Raw genomic sequence first — 20,420 nt, forward strand, 5'->3', positions numbered from 1 at the left:
ACGGCAATAAACGACGGAAGAATACCGAAAATTAAAAAGAACGAGGAGTGCAACACGAGGACTTCCCAGGAGGTCACCCATCCTAGTACTACTCTCGCCCAAGCACGCTTAACTGCGGAGTTCTGATGGGATCCGGTGCTTTAGTGCTGGTATGATCGCACCCGTCACTTCTTGCGCAAATTATGTATCCGACCCTTCCTTTCCCGTGCGTTGCTCGACGTGTCACACGCGAGCCCCCGTCCAAAAGATTACGCAATACGCCAAGAAGAGGGGGTTCATCGATTTCTCAACCCGTCATCGATTAATCGCCGCGAACGGTAATCGGCGAGCAAACGATTAAGTATGCAGTAATTGCGACGGACGGATACCAAAAACTAAAAAGAACGTGAGGTGCTGCGAACGGCAATCAACGAACAAGCCCAAGTGCCCGCACGGCAATAAACGACGGAAGAATACCGAAAATTAAAAAGAACGAGGAGTGCAACACGAGGACTTCCCAGGAGGTCACCCATCCTAGTACTACTCTCGCCCAAGCACGCTTAACTGCGGAGTTCTGATGGGATCCGGTGCTTTAGTGCTGGTATGATCGCACCCGTCACTTTTTGCGCAAATTATGTATCCGACCCTTCCTTTCCCGTGCGTTGCTCGACGTGTCACACGCGAGCCCCCGTCCAAAAGATTACGCAATACGCCAAGAAGAGGGGGTTCATCGATTTCTCAACCCGTCATCGATTAATCGCCGCGAACGGTAATCGGCGAGCAAACGATTAAGTATGCAGTAATTGCGACGGACGGATACCAAAAACTAAAAAGAACGTGAGGTGCTGCGAACGGCAATCAACGAACAAGCCCAAGTGCCCGCACGGCAATAAACGACGGAAGAATACCGAAAATTAAAAAGAACGAGGAGTGCAACACGAGGACTTCCCAGGAGGTCACCCATCCTAGTACTACTCTCGCCCAAGCACGCTTAACTGCGGAGTTCTGATGGGATCCGGTGCTTTAGTGCTGGTATGATCGCACCCGTCACTTCTTGCGCAAATTATGTATCCGACCCTTCCTTTCCCGTGCGTTGCTCGACGTGTCACACGCGAGCCCCCGTCCAAAAGATTACGCAATACGCCAAGAAGAGGGGGTTCATCGATTTCTCAACCCGTCATCGATTAATCGCCGCGAACGGTAATCGGCGAGCAAACGATTAAGTATGCAGTAATTGCGACGGACGGATACCAAAAACTAAAAAGAACGTGAGGTGCTGCGAACGGCAATCAACGAACAAGCCCAAGTGCCCGCACGGCAATAAACGACGGAAGAATACCGAAAATTAAAAAGAACGAGGAGTGCAACACGAGGACTTCCCAGGAGGTCACCCATCCTAGTACTACTCTCGCCCAAGCGCGCTTAACTGCGGAGTTCTGATGGGATCCGGTGCTTTAGTGCTGGTATGATCGCACCCGTCACTTCTTGCGCAAATTATGTATCCGACCCTTCCTTTCCCGTGCGTTGCTCGACGTGTCACACGCGAGCCCCCGTCCAAAAGATTACGCAATACGCCAAGAAGAGGGGGTTCATCGATTTCTCAACCCGTCATCGATTAATCGCCGCGAACGGTAATCGGCGAGCAAACGATTAAGTATGCAGTAATTGCGACGGACGGATACCAAAAACTAAAAAGAACGTGAGGTGCTGCGAACGGCAATCAACGAACAAGCCCAAGTGCCTGCACGGCAATAAACGACGGAAGAATACCGAAAATTAAAAAGAACGAGGAGTGCAACACGAGGACTTCCCAGGAGGTCACCCATCCTAGTACCACTCTCGCCCAAGCACGCTTAACTGCGGAGTTCTGATGGGATCCGGTGCTTTAGTGCTGGTATGATCGCACCCGTCACTTCTTGCGCAAATTATGTATAAGACCCTTCCTTTCCCGTGCGTTGCTCGACGTGTCACACGCGAGCCCCCGTCCAAAAGATTACGCAATACGCCAAGAAGAGGGGGTTCATCGATTTCTCAACCCGTCATCGATTAATCGCCGCGAACGGTAATCGGCGAGCAAACGATTAAGTATGCAGTAATTGCGACGGACGGATACCAAAAACTAAAAAGAACGTGAGGTGCTGCGAACGGCAATCAACGAACAAGCCCAAGTGCCCGCACGGCAATAAACGACGGAAGAATACCGAAAATTAAAAAGAACGAGGAGTGCAACACGAGGACTTCCCAGGAGGTCACCCATCCTAGTACTATTCTCGCCCAAGCACGCTTAACTGCGGAGTTCTGATGGGATCCGGTGCTTTAGTGCTGGTATGATCGCACCCGTCACTTCTTGCGCAAATTATGTATCCGACCCTTCCTTTCCCGTGCGTTGCTCGACGTGTCACACGCGAGCCCCCGTCCAAAAGATTACGCAATACGCCAAGAAGAGGGGGTTCATCGATTTCTCAACCCGTCATCGATTAATCGCCGCGAACGGTAATCGGCGAGCAAACGATTAAGTATGCAGTAATTGCGACGGACGGATACCAAAAACTAAAAAGAACGTGAGGTGCTGCGAACGGCAATCAACGAACAAGCCCAAGTGCCCGCACGGCAATAAACGACGGAAGAATACCGAAAATTAAAAAGAACGAGGAGTGCAACACGAGGACTTCCCAGGAGGTCACCCATCCTAGTACTACTCTCGCCCAAGCACGCTTAACTGCGGAGTTCTGATGGGATCCGGTGCTTTAGTGCTGGTATGATCGCACCCGTCAGTTCTTGCGCAAATTATGTATCCGACCCTTCCTTTCCCGTGCGTTGCTCGACGTGTCACACGCGAGCCCCCGTCCAAAAGATTACGCAATACGCCAAGAAGAGGGGGTTCATCGATTTCTCAACCCGTCATCGATTAATCGCCGCGAACGGTAATCGGCGAGCAAACGATTAAGTATGCAGTAATTGCGACGGACGGATACCAAAAACTAAAAAGAACGTGAGGTGCTGCGAACGGCAATCAACGAACAAGCCCAAGTGCCTGCACGGCAATAAACGACGGAAGAATACCGAAAATTAAAAAGAACGAGGAGTGCAACACGAGGACTTCCCAGGAGGTCACCCATCCTAGTACTACTCTCGCCCAAGCACGCTTAACTGCGGAGTTCTGATGGGATCCGGTGCTTTAGTGCTGGTATGATCGCACCCGTCACTTCTTGCGCAAATTATGTATCCGACCCTTCCTTTCCCGTGCGTTGCTCGACGTGTCACACGCGAGCCCCCGTCCAAAAGATTACGCAATACGCCAAGAAGAGGGGGTTCATCGATTTCTCAACCCGTCATCGATTAATCGCCGCGAACGGTAATCGGCGAGCAAACGATTAAGTATGCAGTAATTGCGACGGACGGATACCAAAAACTAAAAAGAACGTGAGGTGCTGCGAACGGCAATCAACGAACAAGCCCAAGTGCCTGCACGGCAATAAACGACGGAAGAATACCGAAAATTAAAAAGAACGAGGAGTGCAACACGAGGACTTCCCAGGAGGTCACCCATCCTAGTACTACTCTCGCCCAAGCACGCTTAACTGCGGATTTCTGATGGGATCCGGTGCTTTAGTGCTGGTATGATCGCACCCGTCACTTCTTGCGCAAATTATGTATCCGACCCTTCCTTTCCCGTGCGTTGCTCGACGTGTCACACGCGAGCCCCCGTCCAAAAGATTACGCAATACGCCAAGAAGAGGGGGTTCATCGATTTCTCAACCCGTCATCGATTAATCGCCGCGAACGGTAATCGGCGAGCAAACGATTAAGTATGCAGTAATTGCGACGGACGGATACCAAAAACTAAAAAGAACGTGAGGTGCTGCGAACGGCAATCAACGAACAAGCCCAAGTGCCTGCACGGCAATAAACGACGGAAGAATACCGAAAATTAAAAAGAACGAGGAGTGCAACACGAGGACTTCCCAGGAGGTCACCCATCCTAGTACTACTCTCGCCCAAGCACGCTTAACTGCGGAGTTCCGATGGGATCCGGTGCTTTAGTGCTGGTATGATCGCACCCGTCACTTCTTGCGCAAATTATGTATCCGACCCTTCCTTTCCCGTGCGTTGCTCGACGTGTCACACGCGAGCCCCCGTCCAAAAGATTACGCAATACGCCAAGAAGAGGGGGTTCATCGATTTCTCAACCCGTCATCGATTAATCGCCGCGAACGGTAATCGGCGAGCAAACGATTAAGTATGCAGTAATTGCGACGGACGGATACCAAAAACTAAAAAGAACGTGAGGTGCTGCGAACGGCAATCAACGAACAAGCCCAAGTGCCTGCACGGCAATAAACGACGGAAGAATACCGAAAATTAAAAAGAACGAGGAGTGCAACACGAGGACTTCCCAGGAGGTCACCCATCCTAGTACTACTCTCGCCCAAGCACGCTTAACTGCGGAGTTCCGATGGGATCCGGTGCTTTAGTGCTGGTATGATCGCACCCGTCACTTCTTGCGCAAATTATGTATCCGACCCTTCCTTTCCCGTGCGTTGCTCGACGTGTCACACGCGAGCCCCCGTCCAAAAGATTACGCAATACGCCAAGAAGAGGGGGTTCATCGATTTCTCAACCCGTCATCGATTAATCGCCGCGAACGGTAATCGGCGAGCAAACGATTAAGTATGCAGTAATTGCGACGGACGGATACCAAAAACTAAAAAGAACGTGAGGTGCTGCGAACGGCAATCAACGAACAAGCCCAAGTGCCTGCACGGCAATAAACGACGGAAGAATACCGAAAATTAAAAAGAACGAGGAGTGCAACACGAGGACTTCCCAGGAGGTCACCCATCCTAGTACTACTCTCGCCCAAGCACGCTTAACTGCGGAGTTCTGATGGGATCCGGTGCTTTAGTGCTGGTATGATCGCACCCGTCACTTCTTGCGCAAATTATGTATCCGACCCTTCCTTTCCCGTGCGTTGCTCGACGTGTCACACGCGAGCCCCCGTCCAAAAGATTACGCAATACGCCAAGAAGAGGGGGTTCATCGATTTCTCAACCCGTCATCGATTAATCGCCGCGAACGGTAATCGGCGAGCAAACGATTAAGTATGCAGTAATTGCGACGGACGGATACCAAAAACTAAAAAGAACGTGAGGTGCTGCGAACGGCAATCAACGAACAAGCCCAAGTGCCTGCACGGCAATAAACGACGGAAGAATACCGAAAATTAAAAAGAACGAGGAGTGCAACACGAGGACTTCCCAGGAGGTCACCCATCCTAGTACTACTCTCGCCCAAGCACGCTTAACTGCGGAGTTCCGATGGGATCCGGTGCTTTAGTGCTGGTATGATCGCACCCATCACTTCTTGCGCAAATTATGTATCCGACCCTTCCTTTCCCGTGCGTTGCTCGACGTGTCACACGCGAGCCCCCGTCCAAAAGATTACGCAATACGCCAAGAAGAGGGGGTTCATCGATTTCTCAACCCGTCATCGATTAATCGCCGCGAACGGTAATCGGCGAGCAAACGATTAAGTATGCAGTAATTGCGACGGACGGATACCAAAAACTAAAAAGAACGTGAGGTGCTGCGAACGGCAATCAACGAACAAGCCCAAGTGCCTGCACGGCAATAAACGACGGAAGAATACCGAAAATTAAAAAGAACGAGGAGTGCAACACGAGGACTTCCCAGGAGGTCACCCATCCTAGTACTACTCTCGCCCAAGCACGCTTAACTGCGGAGTTCCGATGGGATCCGGTGCTTTAGTGCTGGTATGATCGCACCCGTCAGTTCTTGCGCAAATTATGTATCCGACCCTTCCTTTCCCGTGCGTTGCTCGACGTGTCACACGCGAGCCCCCGTCCAAAAGATTACGCAATACGCCAAGAAGAGGGGGTTCATCGATTTCTCAACCCGTCATCGATTAATCGCCGCGAACGGTAATCGGCGAGCAAACGATTAAGTATGCAGTAATTGCGACGGACGGATACCAAAAACTAAAAAGAACGTGAGGTGCTGCGAACGGCAATCAACGAACAAGCCCAAGTGCCTGCACGGCAATAAACGACGGAAGAATACCGAAAATTAAAAAGAACGAGGAGTGCAACACGAGGACTTCCCAGGAGGTCACCCATCCTAGTACTACTCTCGCCCAAGCACGCTTAACTGCGGAGTTCCGATGGGATCCGGTGCTTTAGTGCTGGTATGATCGCACCCGTCAGTTCTTGCGCAAATTATGTATCCGACCCTTCCTTTCCCGTGCGTTGCTCGACGTGTCACACGCGAGCCCCCGTCCAAAAGATTACGCAATACGCCAAGAAGAGGGGGTTCATCGATTTCTCAACCCGTCATCGATTAATCGCCGCGAACGGTAATCGGCGAGCAAACGATTAAGTATGCAGTAATTGCGACGGACGGATACCAAAAACTAAAAAGAACGTGAGGTGCTGCGAACGGCAATCAACGAACAAGCCCAAGTGCCTGCACGGCAATAAACGACGGAAGAATACCGAAAATTAAAAAGAACGAGGAGTGCAACACGAGGACTTCCCAGGAGGTCACCCATCCTAGTACTACTCTCGCCCAAGCACGCTTAACTGCGGAGTTCCGATGGGATCCGGTGCTTTAGTGCTGGTATGATCGCACCCGTCACTTCTTGCGCAAATTATGTATCCGACCCTTCCTTTCCCGTGCGTTGCTCGACGTGTCACACGCGAGCCCCCGTCCAAAAGATTACGCAATACGCCAAGAAGAGGGGGTTCATCGATTTCTCAACCCGTCATCGATTAATCGCCGCGAACGGTAATCGGCGAGCAAACGATTAAGTATGCAGTAATTGCGACGGACGGATACCAAAAACTAAAAAGAACGTGAGGTGCTGCGAACGGCAATCAACGAACAAGCCCAAGTGCCTGCACGGCAATAAACGACGGAAGAATACCGAAAATTAAAAAGAACGAGGAGTGCAACACGAGGACTTCCCAGGAGGTCACCCATCCTAGTACTACTCTCGCCCAAGCACGCTTAACTGCGGAGTTCCGATGGGATCCGGTGCTTTAGTGCTGGTATGATCGCACCCGTCACTTCTTGCGCAAATTATGTATCCGACCCTTCCTTTCCCGTGCGTTGCTCGACGTGTCACACGCGAGCCCCCGTCCAAAAGATTACGCAATACGCCAAGAAGAGGGGGTTCATCGATTTCTCAACCCGTCATCGATTAATCGCCGCGAACGGTAATCGGCGAGCAAACGATTAAGTATGCAGTAATTGCGACGGACGGATACCAAAAACTAAAAAGAACGTGAGGTGCTGCGAACGGCAATCAACGAACAAGCCCAAGTGCCTGCACGGCAATAAACGACGGAAGAATACCGAAAATTAAAAAGAACGAGGAGTGCAACACGAGGACTTCCCAGGAGGTCACCCATCCTAGTACTACTCTCGCCCAAGCACGCTTAACTGCGGAGTTCCGATGGGATCCGGTGCTTTAGTGCTGGTATGATCGCACCCGTCACTTCTTGCGCAAATTATGTATCCGACCCTTCCTTTCCCGTGCGTTGCTCGACGTGTCACACGCGAGCCCCCGTCCAAAAGATTACGCAATACGCCAAGAAGAGGGGGTTCATCGATTTCTCAACCCGTCATCGATTAATCGCCGCGAACGGTAATCGGCGAGCAAACGATTAAGTATGCAGTAATTGCGACGGACGGATACCAAAAACTAAAAAGAACGTGAGGTGCTGCGAACGGCAATCAACGAACAAGCCCAAGTGCCTGCACGGCAATAAACGACGGAAGAATACCGAAAATTAAAAAGAACGAGGAGTGCAACACGAGGACTTCCCAGGAGGTCACCCATCCTAGTACTACTCTCGCCCAAGCACGCTTAACTGCGGAGTTCCGATGGGATCCGGTGCTTTAGTGCTGGTATGATCGCACCCGTCAGTTCTTGCGCAAATTATGTATCCGACCCTTCCTTTCCCGTGCGTTGCTCGACGTGTCACACGCGAGCCCCCGTCCAAAAGATTACGCAATACGCCAAGAAGAGGGGGTTCATCGATTTCTCAACCCGTCATCGATTAATCGCCGCGAACGGTAATCGGCGAGCAAACGATTAAGTATGCAGTAATTGCGACGGACGGATACCAAAAACTAAAAAGAACGTGAGGTGCTGCGAACGGCAATCAACGAACAAGCCCAAGTGCCTGCACGGCAATAAACGACGGAAGAATACCGAAAATTAAAAAGAACGAGGAGTGCAACACGAGGACTTCCCAGGAGGTCACCCATCCTAGTACTACTCTCGCCCAAGCACGCTTAACTGCGGAGTTCCGATGGGATCCGGTGCTTTAGTGCTGGTATGATCGCACCCGTCAGTTCTTGCGCAAATTATGTATCCGACCCTTCCTTTCCCGTGCGTTGCTCGACGTGTCACACGCGAGCCCCCGTCCAAAAGATTACGCAATACGCCAAGAAGAGGGGGTTCATCGATTTCTCAACCCGTCATCGATTAATCGCCGCGAACGGTAATCGGCGAGCAAACGATTAAGTATGCAGTAATTGCGACGGACGGATACCAAAAACTAAAAAGAACGTGAGGTGCTGCGAACGGCAATCAACGAACAAGCCCAAGTGCCTGCACGGCAATAAACGACGGAAGAATACCGAAAATTAAAAAGAACGAGGAGTGCAACACGAGGACTTCCCAGGAGGTCACCCATCCTAGTACTACTCTCGCCCAAGCACGCTTAACTGCGGAGTTCCGATGGGATCCGGTGCTTTAGTGCTGGTATGATCGCACCCGTCAGTTCTTGCGCAAATTATGTATCCGACCCTTCCTTTCCCGTGCGTTGCTCGACGTGTCACACGCGAGCCCCCGTCCAAAAGATTACGCAATACGCCAAGAAGAGGGGGTTCATCGATTTCTCAACCCGTCATCGATTAATCGCCGCGAACGGTAATCGGCGAGCAAACGATTAAGTATGCAGTAATTGCGACGGACGGATACCAAAAACTAAAAAGAACGTGAGGTGCTGCGAACGGCAATCAACGAACAAGCCCAAGTGCCTGCACGGCAATAAACGACGGAAGAATACCGAAAATTAAAAAGAACGAGGAGTGCAACACGAGGACTTCCCAGGAGGTCACCCATCCTAGTACTACTCTCGCCCAAGCACGCTTAACTGCGGAGTTCCGATGGGATCCGGTGCTTTAGTGCTGGTATGATCGCACCCGTCAGTTCTTGCGCAAATTATGTATCCGACCCTTCCTTTCCCGTGCGTTGCTCGACGTGTCACACGCGAGCCCCCGTCCAAAAGATTACGCAATACGCCAAGAAGAGGGGGTTCATCGATTTCTCAACCCGTCATCGATTAATCGCCGCGAACGGTAATCGGCGAGCAAACGATTAAGTATGCAGTAATTGCGACGGACGGATACCAAAAACTAAAAAGAACGTGAGGTGCTGCGAACGGCAATCAACGAACAAGCCCAAGTGCCTGCACGGCAATAAACGACGGAAGAATACCGAAAATTAAAAAGAACGAGGAGTGCAACACGAGGACTTCCCAGGAGGTCACCCATCCTAGTACTACTCTCGCCCAAGCACGCTTAACTGCGGAGTTCCGATGGGATCCGGTGCTTTAGTGCTGGTATGATCGCACCCGTCACTTCTTGCGCAAATTATGTATCCGACCCTTCCTTTCCCGTGCGTTGCTCGACGTGTCACACGCGAGCCCCCGTCCAAAAGATTACGCAATACGCCAAGAAGAGGGGGTTCATCGATTTCTCAACCCGTCATCGATTAATCGCCGCGAACGGTAATCGGCGAGCAAACGATTAAGTATGCAGTAATTGCGACGGACGGATACCAAAAACTAAAAAGAACGTGAGGTGCTGCGAACGGCAATCAACGAACAAGCCCAAGTGCCTGCACGGCAATAAACGACGGAAGAATACCGAAAATTAAAAAGAACGAGGAGTGCAACACGAGGACTTCCCAGGAGGTCACCCATCCTAGTACTACTCTCGCCCAAGCACGCTTAACTGCGGAGTTCCGATGGGATCCGGTGCTTTAGTGCTGGTATGATCGCACCCGTCACTTCTTGCGCAAATTATGTATCCGACCCTTCCTTTCCCGTGCGTTGCTCGACGTGTCACACGCGAGCCCCCGTCCAAAAGATTACGCAATACGCCAAGAAGAGGGGGTTCATCGATTTCTCAACCCGTCATCGATTAATCGCCGCGAACGGTAATCGGCGAGCAAACGATTAAGTATGCAGTAATTGCGACGGACGGATACCAAAAACTAAAAAGAACGTGAGGTGCTGCGAACGGCAATCAACGAACAAGCCCAAGTGCCTGCACGGCAATAAACGACGGAAGAATACCGAAAATTAAAAAGAACGAGGAGTGCAACACGAGGACTTCCCAGGAGGTCACCCATCCTAGTACTACTCTCGCCCAAGCACGCTTAACTGCGGAGTTCCGATGGGATCCGGTGCTTTAGTGCTGGTATGATCGCACCCGTCACTTCTTGCGCAAATTATGTATCCGACCCTTCCTTTCCCGTGCGTTGCTCGACGTGTCACACGCGAGCCCCCGTCCAAAAGATTACGCAATACGCCAAGAAGAGGGGGTTCATCGATTTCTCAACCCGTCATCGATTAATCGCCGCGAACGGTAATCGGCGAGCAAACGATTAAGTATGCAGTAATTGCGACGGACGGATACCAAAAACTAAAAAGAACGTGAGGTGCTGCGAACGGCAATCAACGAACAAGCCCAAGTGCCTGCACGGCAATAAACGACGGAAGAATACCGAAAATTAAAAAGAACGAGGAGTGCAACACGAGGACTTCCCAGGAGGTCACCCATCCTAGTACTACTCTCGCCCAAGCACGCTTAACTGCGAAGTTCTGATTGGATCCGGTGCTTTAGTGCTGGTATGATCGCACCCGTCACTTCTTGCGCAAATTATGTATCCGACCCTTCCTTTCCCGTGCGTTGCTCGACGTGTCACACGCGAGCCCCCGTCCAAAAGATTACGCAATACGCCAAGAAGAGGGGGTTCATCGATTTCTCAACCCGTCATCGATTAATCGCCGCGAACGGTAATCGGCGAGCAAACGATTAAGTATGCAGTAATTGCGACGGACGGATACCAAAAACTAAAAAGAACGTGAGGTGCTGCGAACGGCAATCAACGAACAAGCCCAAGTGCCTGCACGGCAATAAACGACGGAAGAATACCGAAAATTAAAAAGAACGAGGAGTGCAACACGAGGACTTCCCAGGAGGTCACCCATCCTAGTACTACTCTCGCCCAAGCACGCTTAACTGCGGAGTTCTGATGGGATCCGGTGCTTTAGTGCTGGTATGATCGCACCCGTCACTTCTTGCGCAAATTATGTATAAGACCCTTCCTTTCCCGTGCGTTGCTCGACGTGTCACACGCGAGCCCCCGTCCAAAAGATTACGCAATACGCCAAGAAGAGGGGGTTCATCGATTTCTCAACCCGTCATCGATTAATCGCCGCGAACGGTAATCGGCGAGCAAACGATTAAGTATGCAGTAATTGCGACGGACGGATACCAAAAACTAAAAAGAACGTGAGGTGCTGCGAACGGCAATCAACGAACAAGCCCAAGTGCCCGCACGGCAATAAACGACGGAAGAATACCGAAAATTAAAAAGAACGAGGAGTGCAACACGAGGACTTCCCAGGAGGTCACCCATCCTAGTACTATTCTCGCCCAAGCACGCTTAACTGCGGAGTTCTGATGGGATCCGGTGCTTTAGTGCTGGTATGATCGCACCCGTCACTTCTTGCGCAAATTATGTATCCGACCCTTCCTTTCCCGTGCGTTGCTCGACGTGTCACACGCGAGCCCCCGTCCAAAAGATTACGCAATACGCCAAGAAGAGGGGGTTCATCGATTTCTCAACCCGTCATCGATTAATCGCCGCGAACGGTAATCGGCGAGCAAACGATTAAGTATGCAGTAATTGCGACGGACGGATACCAAAAACTAAAAAGAACGTGAGGTGCTGCGAACGGCAATCAACGAACAAGCCCAAGTGCCCGCACGGCAATAAACGACGGAAGAATACCGAAAATTAAAAAGAACGAGGAGTGCAACACGAGGACTTCCCAGGAGGTCACCCATCCTAGTACTACTCTCGCCCAAGCACGCTTAACTGCGGAGTTCTGATGGGATCCGGTGCTTTAGTGCTGGTATGATCGCACCCGTCACTTCTTGCGCAAATTATGTATCCGACCCTTCCTTTCCCGTGCGTTGCTCGACGTGTCACACGCGAGCCCCCGTCCAAAAGATTACGCAATACGCCAAGAAGAGGGGGTTCATCGATTTCTCAACCCGTCATCGATTAATCGCCGCGAACGGTAATCGGCGAGCAAACGATTAAGTATGCAGTAATTGCGACGGACGGATACCAAAAACTAAAAAGAACGTGAGGTGCTGCGAACGGCAATCAACGAACAAGCCCAAGTGCCTGCACGGCAATAAACGACGGAAGAATACCGAAAATTAAAAAGAACGAGGAGTGCAACACGAGGACTTCCCAGGAGGTCACCCATCCTAGTACTACTCTCGCCCAAGCACGCTTAACTGCGGAGTTCTGATGGGATCCGGTGCTTTAGTGCTGGTATGATCGCACCCGTCACTTCTTGCGCAAATTATGTATCCGACCCTTCCTTTCCCGTGCGTTGCTCGACGTGTCACACGCGAGCCCCCGTCCAAAAGATTACGCAATACGCCAAGAAGAGGGGGTTCATCGATTTCTCAACCCGTCATCGATTAATCGCCGCGAACGGTAATCGGCGAGCAAACGATTAAGTATGCAGTAATTGCGACGGACGGATACCAAAAACTAAAAAGAACGTGAGGTGCTGCGAACGGCAATCAACGAACAAGCCCAAGTGCCTGCACGGCAATAAACGACGGAAGAATACCGAAAATTAAAAAGAACGAGGAGTGCAACACGAGGACTTCCCAGGAGGTCACCCATCCTAGTACTACTCTCGCCCAAGCACGCTTAACTGCGGAGTTCCGATGGGATCCGGTGCTTTAGTGCTGGTATGATCGCACCCGTCACTTCTTGCGCAAATTATGTATCCGACCCTTCCTTTCCCGTGCGTTGCTCGACGTGTCACACGCGAGCCCCCGTCCAAAAGATTACGCAATACGCCAAGAAGAGGGGGTTCATCGATTTCTCAACCCGTCATCGATTAATCGCCGCGAACGGTAATCGGCGAGCAAACGATTAAGTATGCAGTAATTGCGACGGACGGATACCAAAAACTAAAAAGAACGTGAGGTGCTGCGAACGGCAATCAACGAACAAGCCCAAGTGCCTGCACGGCAATAAACGACGGAAGAATACCGAAAATTAAAAAGAACGAGGAGTGCAACACGAGGACTTCCCAGGAGGTCACCCATCCTAGTACTACTCTCGCCCAAGCACGCTTAACTGCGGAGTTCCGATGGGATCCGGTGCTTTAGTGCTGGTATGATCGCACCCGTCAGTTCTTGCGCAAATTATGTATCCGACCCTTCCTTTCCCGTGCGTTGCTCGACGTGTCACACGCGAGCCCCCGTCCAAAAGATTACGCAATACGCCAAGAAGAGGGGGTTCATCGATTTCTCAACCCGTCATCGATTAATCGCCGCGAACGGTAATCGGCGAGCAAACGATTAAGTATGCAGTAATTGCGACGGACGGATACCAAAAACTAAAAAGAACGTGAGGTGCTGCGAACGGCAATCAACGAACAAGCCCAAGTGCCTGCACGGCAATAAACGACGGAAGAATACCGAAAATTAAAAAGAACGAGGAGTGCAACACGAGGACTTCCCAGGAGGTCACCCATCCTAGTACTACTCTCGCCCAAGCACGCTTAACTGCGGAGTTCCGATGGGATCCGGTGCTTTAGTGCTGGTATGATCGCACCCGTCACTTCTTGCGCAAATTATGTATCCGACCCTTCCTTTCCCGTGCGTTGCTCGACGTGTCACACGCGAGCCCCCGTCCAAAAGATTACGCAATACGCCAAGAAGAGGGGGTTCATCGATTTCTCAACCCGTCATCGATTAATCGCCGCGAACGGTAATCGGCGAGCAAACGATTAAGTATGCAGTAATTGCGACGGACGGATACCAAAAACTAAAAAGAACGTGAGGTGCTGCGAACGGCAATCAACGAACAAGCCCAAGTGCCTGCACGGCAATAAACGACGGAAGAATACCGAAAATTAAAAAGAACGAGGAGTGCAACACGAGGACTTCCCAGGAGGTCACCCATCCTAGTACTACTCTCGCCCAAGCACGCTTAACTGCGGAGTTCCGATGGGATCCGGTGCTTTAGTGCTGGTATGATCGCACCCGTCACTTCTTGCGCAAATTATGTATCCGACCCTTCCTTTCCCGTGCGTTGCTCGACGTGTCACACGCGAGCCCCCGTCCAAAAGATTACGCAATACGCCAAGAAGAGGGGGTTCATCGATTTCTCAACCCGTCATCGATTAATCGCCGCGAACGGTAATCGGCGAGCAAACGATTAAGTATGCAGTAATTGCGACGGACGGATACCAAAAACTAAAAAGAACGTGAGGTGCTGCGAACGGCAATCAACGAACAAGCCCAAGTGCCTGCACGGCAATAAACGACGGAAGAATACCGAAAATTAAAAAGAACGAGGAGTGCAACACGAGGACTTCCAGGAGGTCACCCATCCTAGTACTACTCTCGCCCAAGCACGCTTAACTGCGGAGTTCCGATGGGATCCGGTGCTTTAGTGCTGGTATGATCGCACCCGTCAGTTCTTGCGCAAATTATGTATCCGACCCTTCCTTTCCCGTGCGTTGCTCGACGTGTCACACGCGAGCCCCCGTCCAAAAGATTACGCAATACGCCAAGAAGAGGGGGTTCATCGATTTCTCAACCCGTCATCGATTAATCGCCGCGAACGGTAATCGGCGAGCAAACGATTAAGTATGCAGTAATTGCGACGGACGGATACCAAAAACTAAAAAGAACGTGAGGTGCTGCGAACGGCAATCAACGAACAAGCCCAAGTGCCTGCACGGCAATAAACGACGGAAGAATACCGAAAATTAAAAAGAACGAGGAGTGCAACACGAGGACTTCCCAGGAGGTCACCCATCCTAGTACTACTCTCGCCCAAGCACGCTTAACTGCGGAGTTCCGATGGGATCCGGTGCTTTAGTGCTGGTATGATCGCACCCGTCAGTTCTTGCGCAAATTATGTATCCGACCCTTCCTTTCCCGTGCGTTGCTCGACGTGTCACACGCGAGCCCCCGTCCAAAAGATTACGCAATACGCCAAGAAGAGGGGGTTCATCGATTTCTCAACCCGTCATCGATTAATCGCCGCGAACGGTAATCGGCGAGCAAACGATTAAGTATGCAGTAATTGCGACGGACGGATACCAAAAACTAAAAAGAACGTGAGGTGCTGCGAACGGCAATCAACGAACAAGCCCAAGTGCCTGCACGGCAATAAACGACGGAAGAATACCGAAAATTAAAAAGAACGAGGAGTGCAACACGAGGACTTCCCAGGAGGTCACCCATCCTAGTACTACTCTCGCCCAAGCACGCTTAACTGCGGAGTTCCGATGGGATCCGGTGCTTTAGTGCTGGTATGATCGCACCCGTCAGTTCTTGCGCAAATTATGTATCCGACCCTTCCTTTCCCGTGCGTTGCTCGACGTGTCACACGCGAGCCCCCGTCCAAAAGATTACGCAATACGCCAAGAAGAGGGGGTTCATCGATTTCTCAACCCGTCATCGATTAATCGCCGCGAACGGTAATCGGCGAGCAAACGATTAAGTATGCAGTAATTGCGACGGACGGATACCAAAAACTAAAAAGAACGTGAGGTGCTGCGAACGGCAATCAACGAACAAGCCCAAGTGCCTGCACGGCAATAAACGACGGAAGAATACCGAAAATTAAAAAGAACGAGGAGTGCAACACGAGGACTTCCCAGGAGGTCACCCATCCTAGTACTACTCTCGCCCAAGCACGCTTAACTGCGGAGTTCCGATGGGATCCGGTGCTTTAGTGCTGGTATGATCGCACCCGTCACTTCTTGCGCAAATTATGTATCCGACCCTTCCTTTCCCGTGCGTTGCTCGACGTGTCACACGCGAGCCCCCGTCCAAAAGATTACGCAATACGCCAAGAAGAGGGGGTTCATCGATTTCTCAACCCGTCATCGATTAATCGCCGCGAACGGTAATCGGCGAGCAAACGATTAAGTATGCAGTAATTGCGACGGACGGATACCAAAAACTAAAAAGAACGTGAGGTGCTGCGAACGGCAATCAACGAACAAGCCCAAGTGCCTGCACGGCAATAAACGACGGAAGAATACCGAAAATTAAAAAGAACGAGGAGTGCAACACGAGGACTTCCCAGGAGGTCACCCATCCTAGTACTACTCTCGCCCAAGCACGCTTAACTGCGGAGTTCCGATGGGATCCGGTGCTTTAGTGCTGGTATGATCGCACCCGTCACTTCTTGCGCAAATTATGTATCCGACCCTTCCTTTCCCGTGCGTTGCTCGACGTGTCACACGCGAGCCCCCGTCCAAAAGATTACGCAATACGCCAAGAAGAGGGGGTTCATCGATTTCTCAACCCGTCATCGATTAATCGCCGCGAACGGTAATCGGCGAGCAAACGATTAAGTATGCAGTAATTGCGACGGACGGATACCAAAAACTAAAAAGAACGTGAGGTGCTGCGAACGGCAATCAACGAACAAGCCCAAGTGCCTGCACGGCAATAAACGACGGAAGAATACCGAAAATTAAAAAGAACGAGGAGTGCAACACGAGGACTTCCCAGGAGGTCACCCATCCTAGTACTACTCTCGCCCAAGCACGCTTAACTGCGGAGTTCCGATGGGATCCGGTGCTTTAGTGCTGGTATGATCGCACCCGTCACTTCTTGCGCAAATTATGTATCCGACCCTTCCTTTCCCGTGCGTTGCTCGACGTGTCACACGCGAGCCCCCGTCCAAAAGATTACGCAATACGCCAAGAAGAGGGGGTTCATCGATTTCTCAACCCGTCATCGATTAATCGCCGCGAACGGTAATCGGCGAGCAAACGATTAAGTATGCAGTAATTGCGACGGACGGATACCAAAAACTAAAAAGAACGTGAGGTGCTGCGAACGGCAATCAACGAACAAGCCCAAGTGCCTGCACGGCAATAAACGACGGAAGAATACCGAAAATTAAAAAGAACGAGGAGTGCAACACGAGGACTTCCCAGGAGGTCACCCATCCTAGTACTACTCTCGCCCAAGCACGCTTAACTGCGAAGTTCTGATTGGATCCGGTGCTTTAGTGCTGGTATGATCGCACCCGTCACTTCTTGCGCAAATTATGTATCCGACCCTTCCTTTCCCGTGCGTTGCTCGACGTGTCACACGCGAGCCCCCGTCCAAAAGATTACGCAATACGCCAAGAAGAGGGGGTTCATCGATTTCTCAACCCGTCATCGATTAATCGCCGCGAACGGTAATCGGCGAGCAAACGATTAAGTATGCAGTAATTGCGACGGACGGATACCAAAAACTAAAAAGAACGTGAGGTGCTGCGAACGGCAATCAACGAACAAGCCCAAGTGCCTGCACGGCAATAAACGACGGAAGAATACCGAAAATTAAAAAGAACGAGGAGTGCAACACGAGGACTTCCCAGGAGGTCACCCATCCTAGTACTACTCTCGCCCAAGCACGCTTAACTGCGGAGTTCTGATGGGATCCGGTGCTTTAGTGCTGGTATGATCGCACCCGTCACTTCTTGCGCAAATTATGTATAAGACCCTTCCTTTCCCGTGCGTTGCTCGACGTGTCACACGCGAGCCCCCGTCCAAAAGATTACGCAATACGCCAAGAAGAGGGGGTTCATCGATTTCTCAACCCGTCATCGATTAATCGCCGCGAACGGTAATCGGCGAGCAAACGATTAAGTATGCAGTAATTGCGACGGACGGATACCAAAAACTAGAAAGAACGTGAGGTGCTGCGAACGGCAATCAACGAACAAGCCCAAGTGCCCGCACGGCAATAAACGACGGAAGAATACCGAAAATTAAAAAGAACGAGGAGTGCAACACGAGGACTTCCCAGGAGGTCACCCATCCTAGTACTATTCTCGCCCAAGCACGCTTAACTGCGGAGTTCTGATGGGATCCGGTGCTTTAGTGCTGGTATGATCGCACCCGTCACTTCTTGCGCAAATTATGTATCCGACCCTTCCTTTCCCGTGCGTTGCTCGACGTGTCACACGCGAGCCCCCGTCCAAAAGATTACGCAATACGCCAAGAAGAGGGGGTTCATCGATTTCTCAACCCGTCATCGATTAATCGCCGCGAACGGTAATCGGCGAGCAAACGATTAAGTATGCAGTAATTGCGACGGACGGATACCAAAAACTAAAAAGAACGTGAGGTGCTGCGAACGGCAATCAACGAACAAGCCCAAGTGCCCGCACGGCAATAAACGACGGAAGAATACCGAAAATTAAAAAGAACGAGGAGTGCAACACGAGGACTTCCCAGGAGGTCACCCATCCTAGTACTACTCTCGCCCAAGCACGCTTAACTGCGGAGTTCTGATGGGATCCGGTGCTTTAGTGCTGGTATGATCGCACCCGTCACTTCTTGCGCAAATTATGTATCCGACCCTTCCTTTCCCGTGCGTTGCTCGACGTGTCACACGCGAGCCCCCGTCCAAAAGATTACGCAATACGCCAAGAAGAGGGGGTTCATCGATTTCTCAACCCGTCATCGATTAATCGCCGCGAACGGTAATCGGCGAGCAAACGATTAAGTATGCAGTAATTGCGACGGACGGATACCAAAAACTAAAAAGAACGTGAGGTGCTGCGAACGGCAATCAACGAACAAGCCCAAGTGCCTGCACGGCAATAAACGACGGAAGAATACCGAAAATTAAAAAGAACGAGGAGTGCAACACGAGGACTTCCCAGGAGGTCACCCATCCTAGTACTACTCTCGCCCAAGCACGCTTAACTGCGGAGTTCTGATGGGATCCGGTGCTTTAGTGCTGGTATGATCGCACCCGTCACTTCTTGCGCAAATTATGTATCCGACCCTTCCTTTCCCGTGCGTTGCTCGACGTGTCACACGCGAGCCCCCGTCCAAAAGATTACGCAATACGCCAAGAAGAGGGGGTTCATCGATTTCTCAACCCGTCATCGATTAATCGCCGCGAACGGTAATCGGCGAGCAAACGATTAAGTATGCAGTAATTGCGACGGACGGATACCAAAAACTAAAAAGAACGTGAGGTGCTGCGAACGGCAATCAACGAACAAGCCCAAGTGCCTGCACGGCAATAAACGACGGAAGAATACCGAAAATTAAAAAGAACGAGGAGTGCAACACGAGGACTTCCCAGGAGGTCACCCATCCTAGTACTACTCTCGCCCAAGCACGCTTAACTGCGGAGTTCCGATGGGATCCGGTGCTTTAGTGCTGGTATGATCGCACCCGTCACTTCTTGCGCAAATTATGTATCCGACCCTTCCTTTCCCGTGCGTTGCTCGACGTGTCACACGCGAGCCCCCGTCCAAAAGATTACGCAATACGCCAAGAAGAGGGGGTTCATCGATTTCTCAACCCGTCATCGATTAATCGCCGCGAACGGTAATCGGCGAGCAAACGATTAAGTATGCAGTAATTGCGACGGACGGATACCAAAAACTAAAAAGAACGTGAGGTGCTGCGAACGGCAATCAACGAACAAGCCCAAGTGCCTGCACGGCAATAAACGACGGAAGAATACCGAAAATTAAAAAGAACGAGGAGTGCAACACGAGGACTTCCCAGGAGGTCACCCATCCTAGTACTACTCTCGCCCAAGCACGCTTAACTGCGGAGTTCCGATGGGATCCGGTGCTTTAGTGCTGGTATGATCGCACCCGTCACTTCTTGCGCAAATTATGTATCCGACCCTTCCTTTCCCGTGCGTTGCTCGACGTGTCACACGCGAGCCCCCGTCCAAAAGATTACGCAATACGCCAAGAAGAGGGGGTTCATCGATTTCTCAACCCGTCATCGATTAATCGCCGCGAACGGTAATCGGCGAGCAAACGATTAAGTATGCAGTAATTGCGACGGACGGATACCAAAAACTAAAAAGAACGTGAGGTGCTGCGAACGGCAATCAACGAACAAGCCCAAGTGCCTGCACGGCAATAAACGACGGAAGAATACCGAAAATTAAAAAGAACGAGGAGTGCAACACGAGGACTTCCCAGGAGGTCACCCATCCTAGTACTACTCTCGCCCAAGCACGCTTAACTGCGAAGTTCTGATTGGATCCGGTGCTTTAGTGCTGGTATGATCGCACCCG

General features: G+C 51.1%; 48 non-coding genes across 48 annotated transcripts; all 48 read right to left on the reverse strand.

The window, feature by feature from the left end:
* Positions 1-44: 44 nt before the first annotated feature.
* On the reverse strand, positions 45-163 carry LOC149517091 (5S ribosomal RNA). The gene has a single exon (XR_016344480.1). It is a non-coding gene; the product is annotated as a 5S ribosomal RNA (ribosomal RNA).
* Positions 164-475: 312 nt separating this feature from the next.
* On the reverse strand, positions 476-594 carry LOC149517092 (5S ribosomal RNA). The gene has a single exon (XR_016344481.1). It is a non-coding gene; the product is annotated as a 5S ribosomal RNA (ribosomal RNA).
* Positions 595-906: 312 nt separating this feature from the next.
* Positions 907-1,025, reverse strand: LOC149517093 (5S ribosomal RNA). The gene has a single exon (XR_016344482.1). It is a non-coding gene; the product is annotated as a 5S ribosomal RNA (ribosomal RNA).
* Positions 1,026-1,337: 312 nt separating this feature from the next.
* LOC149517094 (5S ribosomal RNA) lies at positions 1,338-1,456 on the reverse strand. The gene has a single exon (XR_016344291.1). It is a non-coding gene; the product is annotated as a 5S ribosomal RNA (ribosomal RNA).
* Positions 1,457-1,768: 312 nt separating this feature from the next.
* LOC149517095 (5S ribosomal RNA) lies at positions 1,769-1,887 on the reverse strand. The gene has a single exon (XR_016344289.1). It is a non-coding gene; the product is annotated as a 5S ribosomal RNA (ribosomal RNA).
* A 312-nt stretch (positions 1,888-2,199) lies between these two features.
* Positions 2,200-2,318, reverse strand: LOC149517096 (5S ribosomal RNA). Its single transcript, XR_016344830.1, has one exon. It is a non-coding gene; the product is annotated as a 5S ribosomal RNA (ribosomal RNA).
* A 312-nt stretch (positions 2,319-2,630) lies between these two features.
* LOC149517097 (5S ribosomal RNA) lies at positions 2,631-2,749 on the reverse strand. The gene has a single exon (XR_016344483.1). It is a non-coding gene; the product is annotated as a 5S ribosomal RNA (ribosomal RNA).
* Positions 2,750-3,061: 312 nt separating this feature from the next.
* On the reverse strand, positions 3,062-3,180 carry LOC149517098 (5S ribosomal RNA). Its single transcript, XR_016344484.1, has one exon. It is a non-coding gene; the product is annotated as a 5S ribosomal RNA (ribosomal RNA).
* A 312-nt stretch (positions 3,181-3,492) lies between these two features.
* On the reverse strand, positions 3,493-3,611 carry LOC149517099 (5S ribosomal RNA). Its single transcript, XR_016344301.1, has one exon. It is a non-coding gene; the product is annotated as a 5S ribosomal RNA (ribosomal RNA).
* A 312-nt stretch (positions 3,612-3,923) lies between these two features.
* On the reverse strand, positions 3,924-4,042 carry LOC149517100 (5S ribosomal RNA). Its single transcript, XR_016344256.1, has one exon. It is a non-coding gene; the product is annotated as a 5S ribosomal RNA (ribosomal RNA).
* A 312-nt stretch (positions 4,043-4,354) lies between these two features.
* LOC149517101 (5S ribosomal RNA) lies at positions 4,355-4,473 on the reverse strand. Its single transcript, XR_016344257.1, has one exon. It is a non-coding gene; the product is annotated as a 5S ribosomal RNA (ribosomal RNA).
* Positions 4,474-4,785: 312 nt separating this feature from the next.
* On the reverse strand, positions 4,786-4,904 carry LOC149517102 (5S ribosomal RNA). The gene has a single exon (XR_016344485.1). It is a non-coding gene; the product is annotated as a 5S ribosomal RNA (ribosomal RNA).
* A 312-nt stretch (positions 4,905-5,216) lies between these two features.
* Positions 5,217-5,335, reverse strand: LOC149517103 (5S ribosomal RNA). The gene has a single exon (XR_016344258.1). It is a non-coding gene; the product is annotated as a 5S ribosomal RNA (ribosomal RNA).
* A 312-nt stretch (positions 5,336-5,647) lies between these two features.
* LOC149517104 (5S ribosomal RNA) lies at positions 5,648-5,766 on the reverse strand. Its single transcript, XR_016344259.1, has one exon. It is a non-coding gene; the product is annotated as a 5S ribosomal RNA (ribosomal RNA).
* A 312-nt stretch (positions 5,767-6,078) lies between these two features.
* On the reverse strand, positions 6,079-6,197 carry LOC149517105 (5S ribosomal RNA). The gene has a single exon (XR_016344260.1). It is a non-coding gene; the product is annotated as a 5S ribosomal RNA (ribosomal RNA).
* Positions 6,198-6,509: 312 nt separating this feature from the next.
* Positions 6,510-6,628, reverse strand: LOC149517106 (5S ribosomal RNA). Its single transcript, XR_016344262.1, has one exon. It is a non-coding gene; the product is annotated as a 5S ribosomal RNA (ribosomal RNA).
* Positions 6,629-6,940: 312 nt separating this feature from the next.
* Positions 6,941-7,059, reverse strand: LOC149517107 (5S ribosomal RNA). Its single transcript, XR_016344263.1, has one exon. It is a non-coding gene; the product is annotated as a 5S ribosomal RNA (ribosomal RNA).
* Positions 7,060-7,371: 312 nt separating this feature from the next.
* LOC149517108 (5S ribosomal RNA) lies at positions 7,372-7,490 on the reverse strand. The gene has a single exon (XR_016344264.1). It is a non-coding gene; the product is annotated as a 5S ribosomal RNA (ribosomal RNA).
* Positions 7,491-7,802: 312 nt separating this feature from the next.
* On the reverse strand, positions 7,803-7,921 carry LOC149517109 (5S ribosomal RNA). The gene has a single exon (XR_016344265.1). It is a non-coding gene; the product is annotated as a 5S ribosomal RNA (ribosomal RNA).
* A 312-nt stretch (positions 7,922-8,233) lies between these two features.
* LOC149517110 (5S ribosomal RNA) lies at positions 8,234-8,352 on the reverse strand. Its single transcript, XR_016344266.1, has one exon. It is a non-coding gene; the product is annotated as a 5S ribosomal RNA (ribosomal RNA).
* Positions 8,353-8,664: 312 nt separating this feature from the next.
* On the reverse strand, positions 8,665-8,783 carry LOC149517111 (5S ribosomal RNA). The gene has a single exon (XR_016344267.1). It is a non-coding gene; the product is annotated as a 5S ribosomal RNA (ribosomal RNA).
* Positions 8,784-9,095: 312 nt separating this feature from the next.
* LOC149517112 (5S ribosomal RNA) lies at positions 9,096-9,214 on the reverse strand. The gene has a single exon (XR_016344268.1). It is a non-coding gene; the product is annotated as a 5S ribosomal RNA (ribosomal RNA).
* Positions 9,215-9,526: 312 nt separating this feature from the next.
* LOC149517113 (5S ribosomal RNA) lies at positions 9,527-9,645 on the reverse strand. Its single transcript, XR_016344269.1, has one exon. It is a non-coding gene; the product is annotated as a 5S ribosomal RNA (ribosomal RNA).
* Positions 9,646-9,957: 312 nt separating this feature from the next.
* Positions 9,958-10,076, reverse strand: LOC149517114 (5S ribosomal RNA). Its single transcript, XR_016344270.1, has one exon. It is a non-coding gene; the product is annotated as a 5S ribosomal RNA (ribosomal RNA).
* Positions 10,077-10,388: 312 nt separating this feature from the next.
* On the reverse strand, positions 10,389-10,507 carry LOC149517115 (5S ribosomal RNA). Its single transcript, XR_016344271.1, has one exon. It is a non-coding gene; the product is annotated as a 5S ribosomal RNA (ribosomal RNA).
* Positions 10,508-10,819: 312 nt separating this feature from the next.
* LOC149517116 (5S ribosomal RNA) lies at positions 10,820-10,938 on the reverse strand. Its single transcript, XR_016344318.1, has one exon. It is a non-coding gene; the product is annotated as a 5S ribosomal RNA (ribosomal RNA).
* A 312-nt stretch (positions 10,939-11,250) lies between these two features.
* Positions 11,251-11,369, reverse strand: LOC149517117 (5S ribosomal RNA). Its single transcript, XR_016344486.1, has one exon. It is a non-coding gene; the product is annotated as a 5S ribosomal RNA (ribosomal RNA).
* A 312-nt stretch (positions 11,370-11,681) lies between these two features.
* Positions 11,682-11,800, reverse strand: LOC149517118 (5S ribosomal RNA). Its single transcript, XR_016344831.1, has one exon. It is a non-coding gene; the product is annotated as a 5S ribosomal RNA (ribosomal RNA).
* Positions 11,801-12,112: 312 nt separating this feature from the next.
* Positions 12,113-12,231, reverse strand: LOC149517119 (5S ribosomal RNA). The gene has a single exon (XR_016344487.1). It is a non-coding gene; the product is annotated as a 5S ribosomal RNA (ribosomal RNA).
* Positions 12,232-12,543: 312 nt separating this feature from the next.
* On the reverse strand, positions 12,544-12,662 carry LOC149517120 (5S ribosomal RNA). The gene has a single exon (XR_016344488.1). It is a non-coding gene; the product is annotated as a 5S ribosomal RNA (ribosomal RNA).
* Positions 12,663-12,974: 312 nt separating this feature from the next.
* LOC149517121 (5S ribosomal RNA) lies at positions 12,975-13,093 on the reverse strand. Its single transcript, XR_016344272.1, has one exon. It is a non-coding gene; the product is annotated as a 5S ribosomal RNA (ribosomal RNA).
* Positions 13,094-13,405: 312 nt separating this feature from the next.
* Positions 13,406-13,524, reverse strand: LOC149517122 (5S ribosomal RNA). The gene has a single exon (XR_016344273.1). It is a non-coding gene; the product is annotated as a 5S ribosomal RNA (ribosomal RNA).
* A 312-nt stretch (positions 13,525-13,836) lies between these two features.
* LOC149517123 (5S ribosomal RNA) lies at positions 13,837-13,955 on the reverse strand. Its single transcript, XR_016344274.1, has one exon. It is a non-coding gene; the product is annotated as a 5S ribosomal RNA (ribosomal RNA).
* Positions 13,956-14,267: 312 nt separating this feature from the next.
* LOC149517124 (5S ribosomal RNA) lies at positions 14,268-14,386 on the reverse strand. Its single transcript, XR_016344275.1, has one exon. It is a non-coding gene; the product is annotated as a 5S ribosomal RNA (ribosomal RNA).
* A 312-nt stretch (positions 14,387-14,698) lies between these two features.
* LOC149517125 (5S ribosomal RNA) lies at positions 14,699-14,816 on the reverse strand. The gene has a single exon (XR_016344309.1). It is a non-coding gene; the product is annotated as a 5S ribosomal RNA (ribosomal RNA).
* Positions 14,817-15,128: 312 nt separating this feature from the next.
* Positions 15,129-15,247, reverse strand: LOC149517126 (5S ribosomal RNA). The gene has a single exon (XR_016344276.1). It is a non-coding gene; the product is annotated as a 5S ribosomal RNA (ribosomal RNA).
* A 312-nt stretch (positions 15,248-15,559) lies between these two features.
* Positions 15,560-15,678, reverse strand: LOC149517127 (5S ribosomal RNA). Its single transcript, XR_016344277.1, has one exon. It is a non-coding gene; the product is annotated as a 5S ribosomal RNA (ribosomal RNA).
* A 312-nt stretch (positions 15,679-15,990) lies between these two features.
* Positions 15,991-16,109, reverse strand: LOC149517128 (5S ribosomal RNA). The gene has a single exon (XR_016344278.1). It is a non-coding gene; the product is annotated as a 5S ribosomal RNA (ribosomal RNA).
* Positions 16,110-16,421: 312 nt separating this feature from the next.
* Positions 16,422-16,540, reverse strand: LOC149517129 (5S ribosomal RNA). The gene has a single exon (XR_016344279.1). It is a non-coding gene; the product is annotated as a 5S ribosomal RNA (ribosomal RNA).
* A 312-nt stretch (positions 16,541-16,852) lies between these two features.
* On the reverse strand, positions 16,853-16,971 carry LOC149517130 (5S ribosomal RNA). The gene has a single exon (XR_016344280.1). It is a non-coding gene; the product is annotated as a 5S ribosomal RNA (ribosomal RNA).
* Positions 16,972-17,283: 312 nt separating this feature from the next.
* Positions 17,284-17,402, reverse strand: LOC149517131 (5S ribosomal RNA). Its single transcript, XR_016344319.1, has one exon. It is a non-coding gene; the product is annotated as a 5S ribosomal RNA (ribosomal RNA).
* Positions 17,403-17,714: 312 nt separating this feature from the next.
* LOC149517132 (5S ribosomal RNA) lies at positions 17,715-17,833 on the reverse strand. The gene has a single exon (XR_016344490.1). It is a non-coding gene; the product is annotated as a 5S ribosomal RNA (ribosomal RNA).
* A 312-nt stretch (positions 17,834-18,145) lies between these two features.
* LOC149517133 (5S ribosomal RNA) lies at positions 18,146-18,264 on the reverse strand. The gene has a single exon (XR_016344832.1). It is a non-coding gene; the product is annotated as a 5S ribosomal RNA (ribosomal RNA).
* Positions 18,265-18,576: 312 nt separating this feature from the next.
* On the reverse strand, positions 18,577-18,695 carry LOC149517134 (5S ribosomal RNA). Its single transcript, XR_016344491.1, has one exon. It is a non-coding gene; the product is annotated as a 5S ribosomal RNA (ribosomal RNA).
* Positions 18,696-19,007: 312 nt separating this feature from the next.
* Positions 19,008-19,126, reverse strand: LOC149517135 (5S ribosomal RNA). Its single transcript, XR_016344492.1, has one exon. It is a non-coding gene; the product is annotated as a 5S ribosomal RNA (ribosomal RNA).
* Positions 19,127-19,438: 312 nt separating this feature from the next.
* Positions 19,439-19,557, reverse strand: LOC149517136 (5S ribosomal RNA). The gene has a single exon (XR_016344282.1). It is a non-coding gene; the product is annotated as a 5S ribosomal RNA (ribosomal RNA).
* Positions 19,558-19,869: 312 nt separating this feature from the next.
* Positions 19,870-19,988, reverse strand: LOC149517137 (5S ribosomal RNA). Its single transcript, XR_016344284.1, has one exon. It is a non-coding gene; the product is annotated as a 5S ribosomal RNA (ribosomal RNA).
* A 312-nt stretch (positions 19,989-20,300) lies between these two features.
* On the reverse strand, positions 20,301-20,419 carry LOC149517138 (5S ribosomal RNA). The gene has a single exon (XR_016344320.1). It is a non-coding gene; the product is annotated as a 5S ribosomal RNA (ribosomal RNA).
* Position 20,420: the final 1 nt, after the last annotated feature.

Source organism: Durio zibethinus, chromosome 8, assembly GCF_047325235.1.
Source record: "Durio zibethinus cultivar Kanyao isolate XHJ-2024 chromosome 8, ASM4732523v1, whole genome shotgun sequence".
Taxonomy (NCBI): Eukaryota; Viridiplantae; Streptophyta; class Magnoliopsida; order Malvales; family Malvaceae; genus Durio; species Durio zibethinus.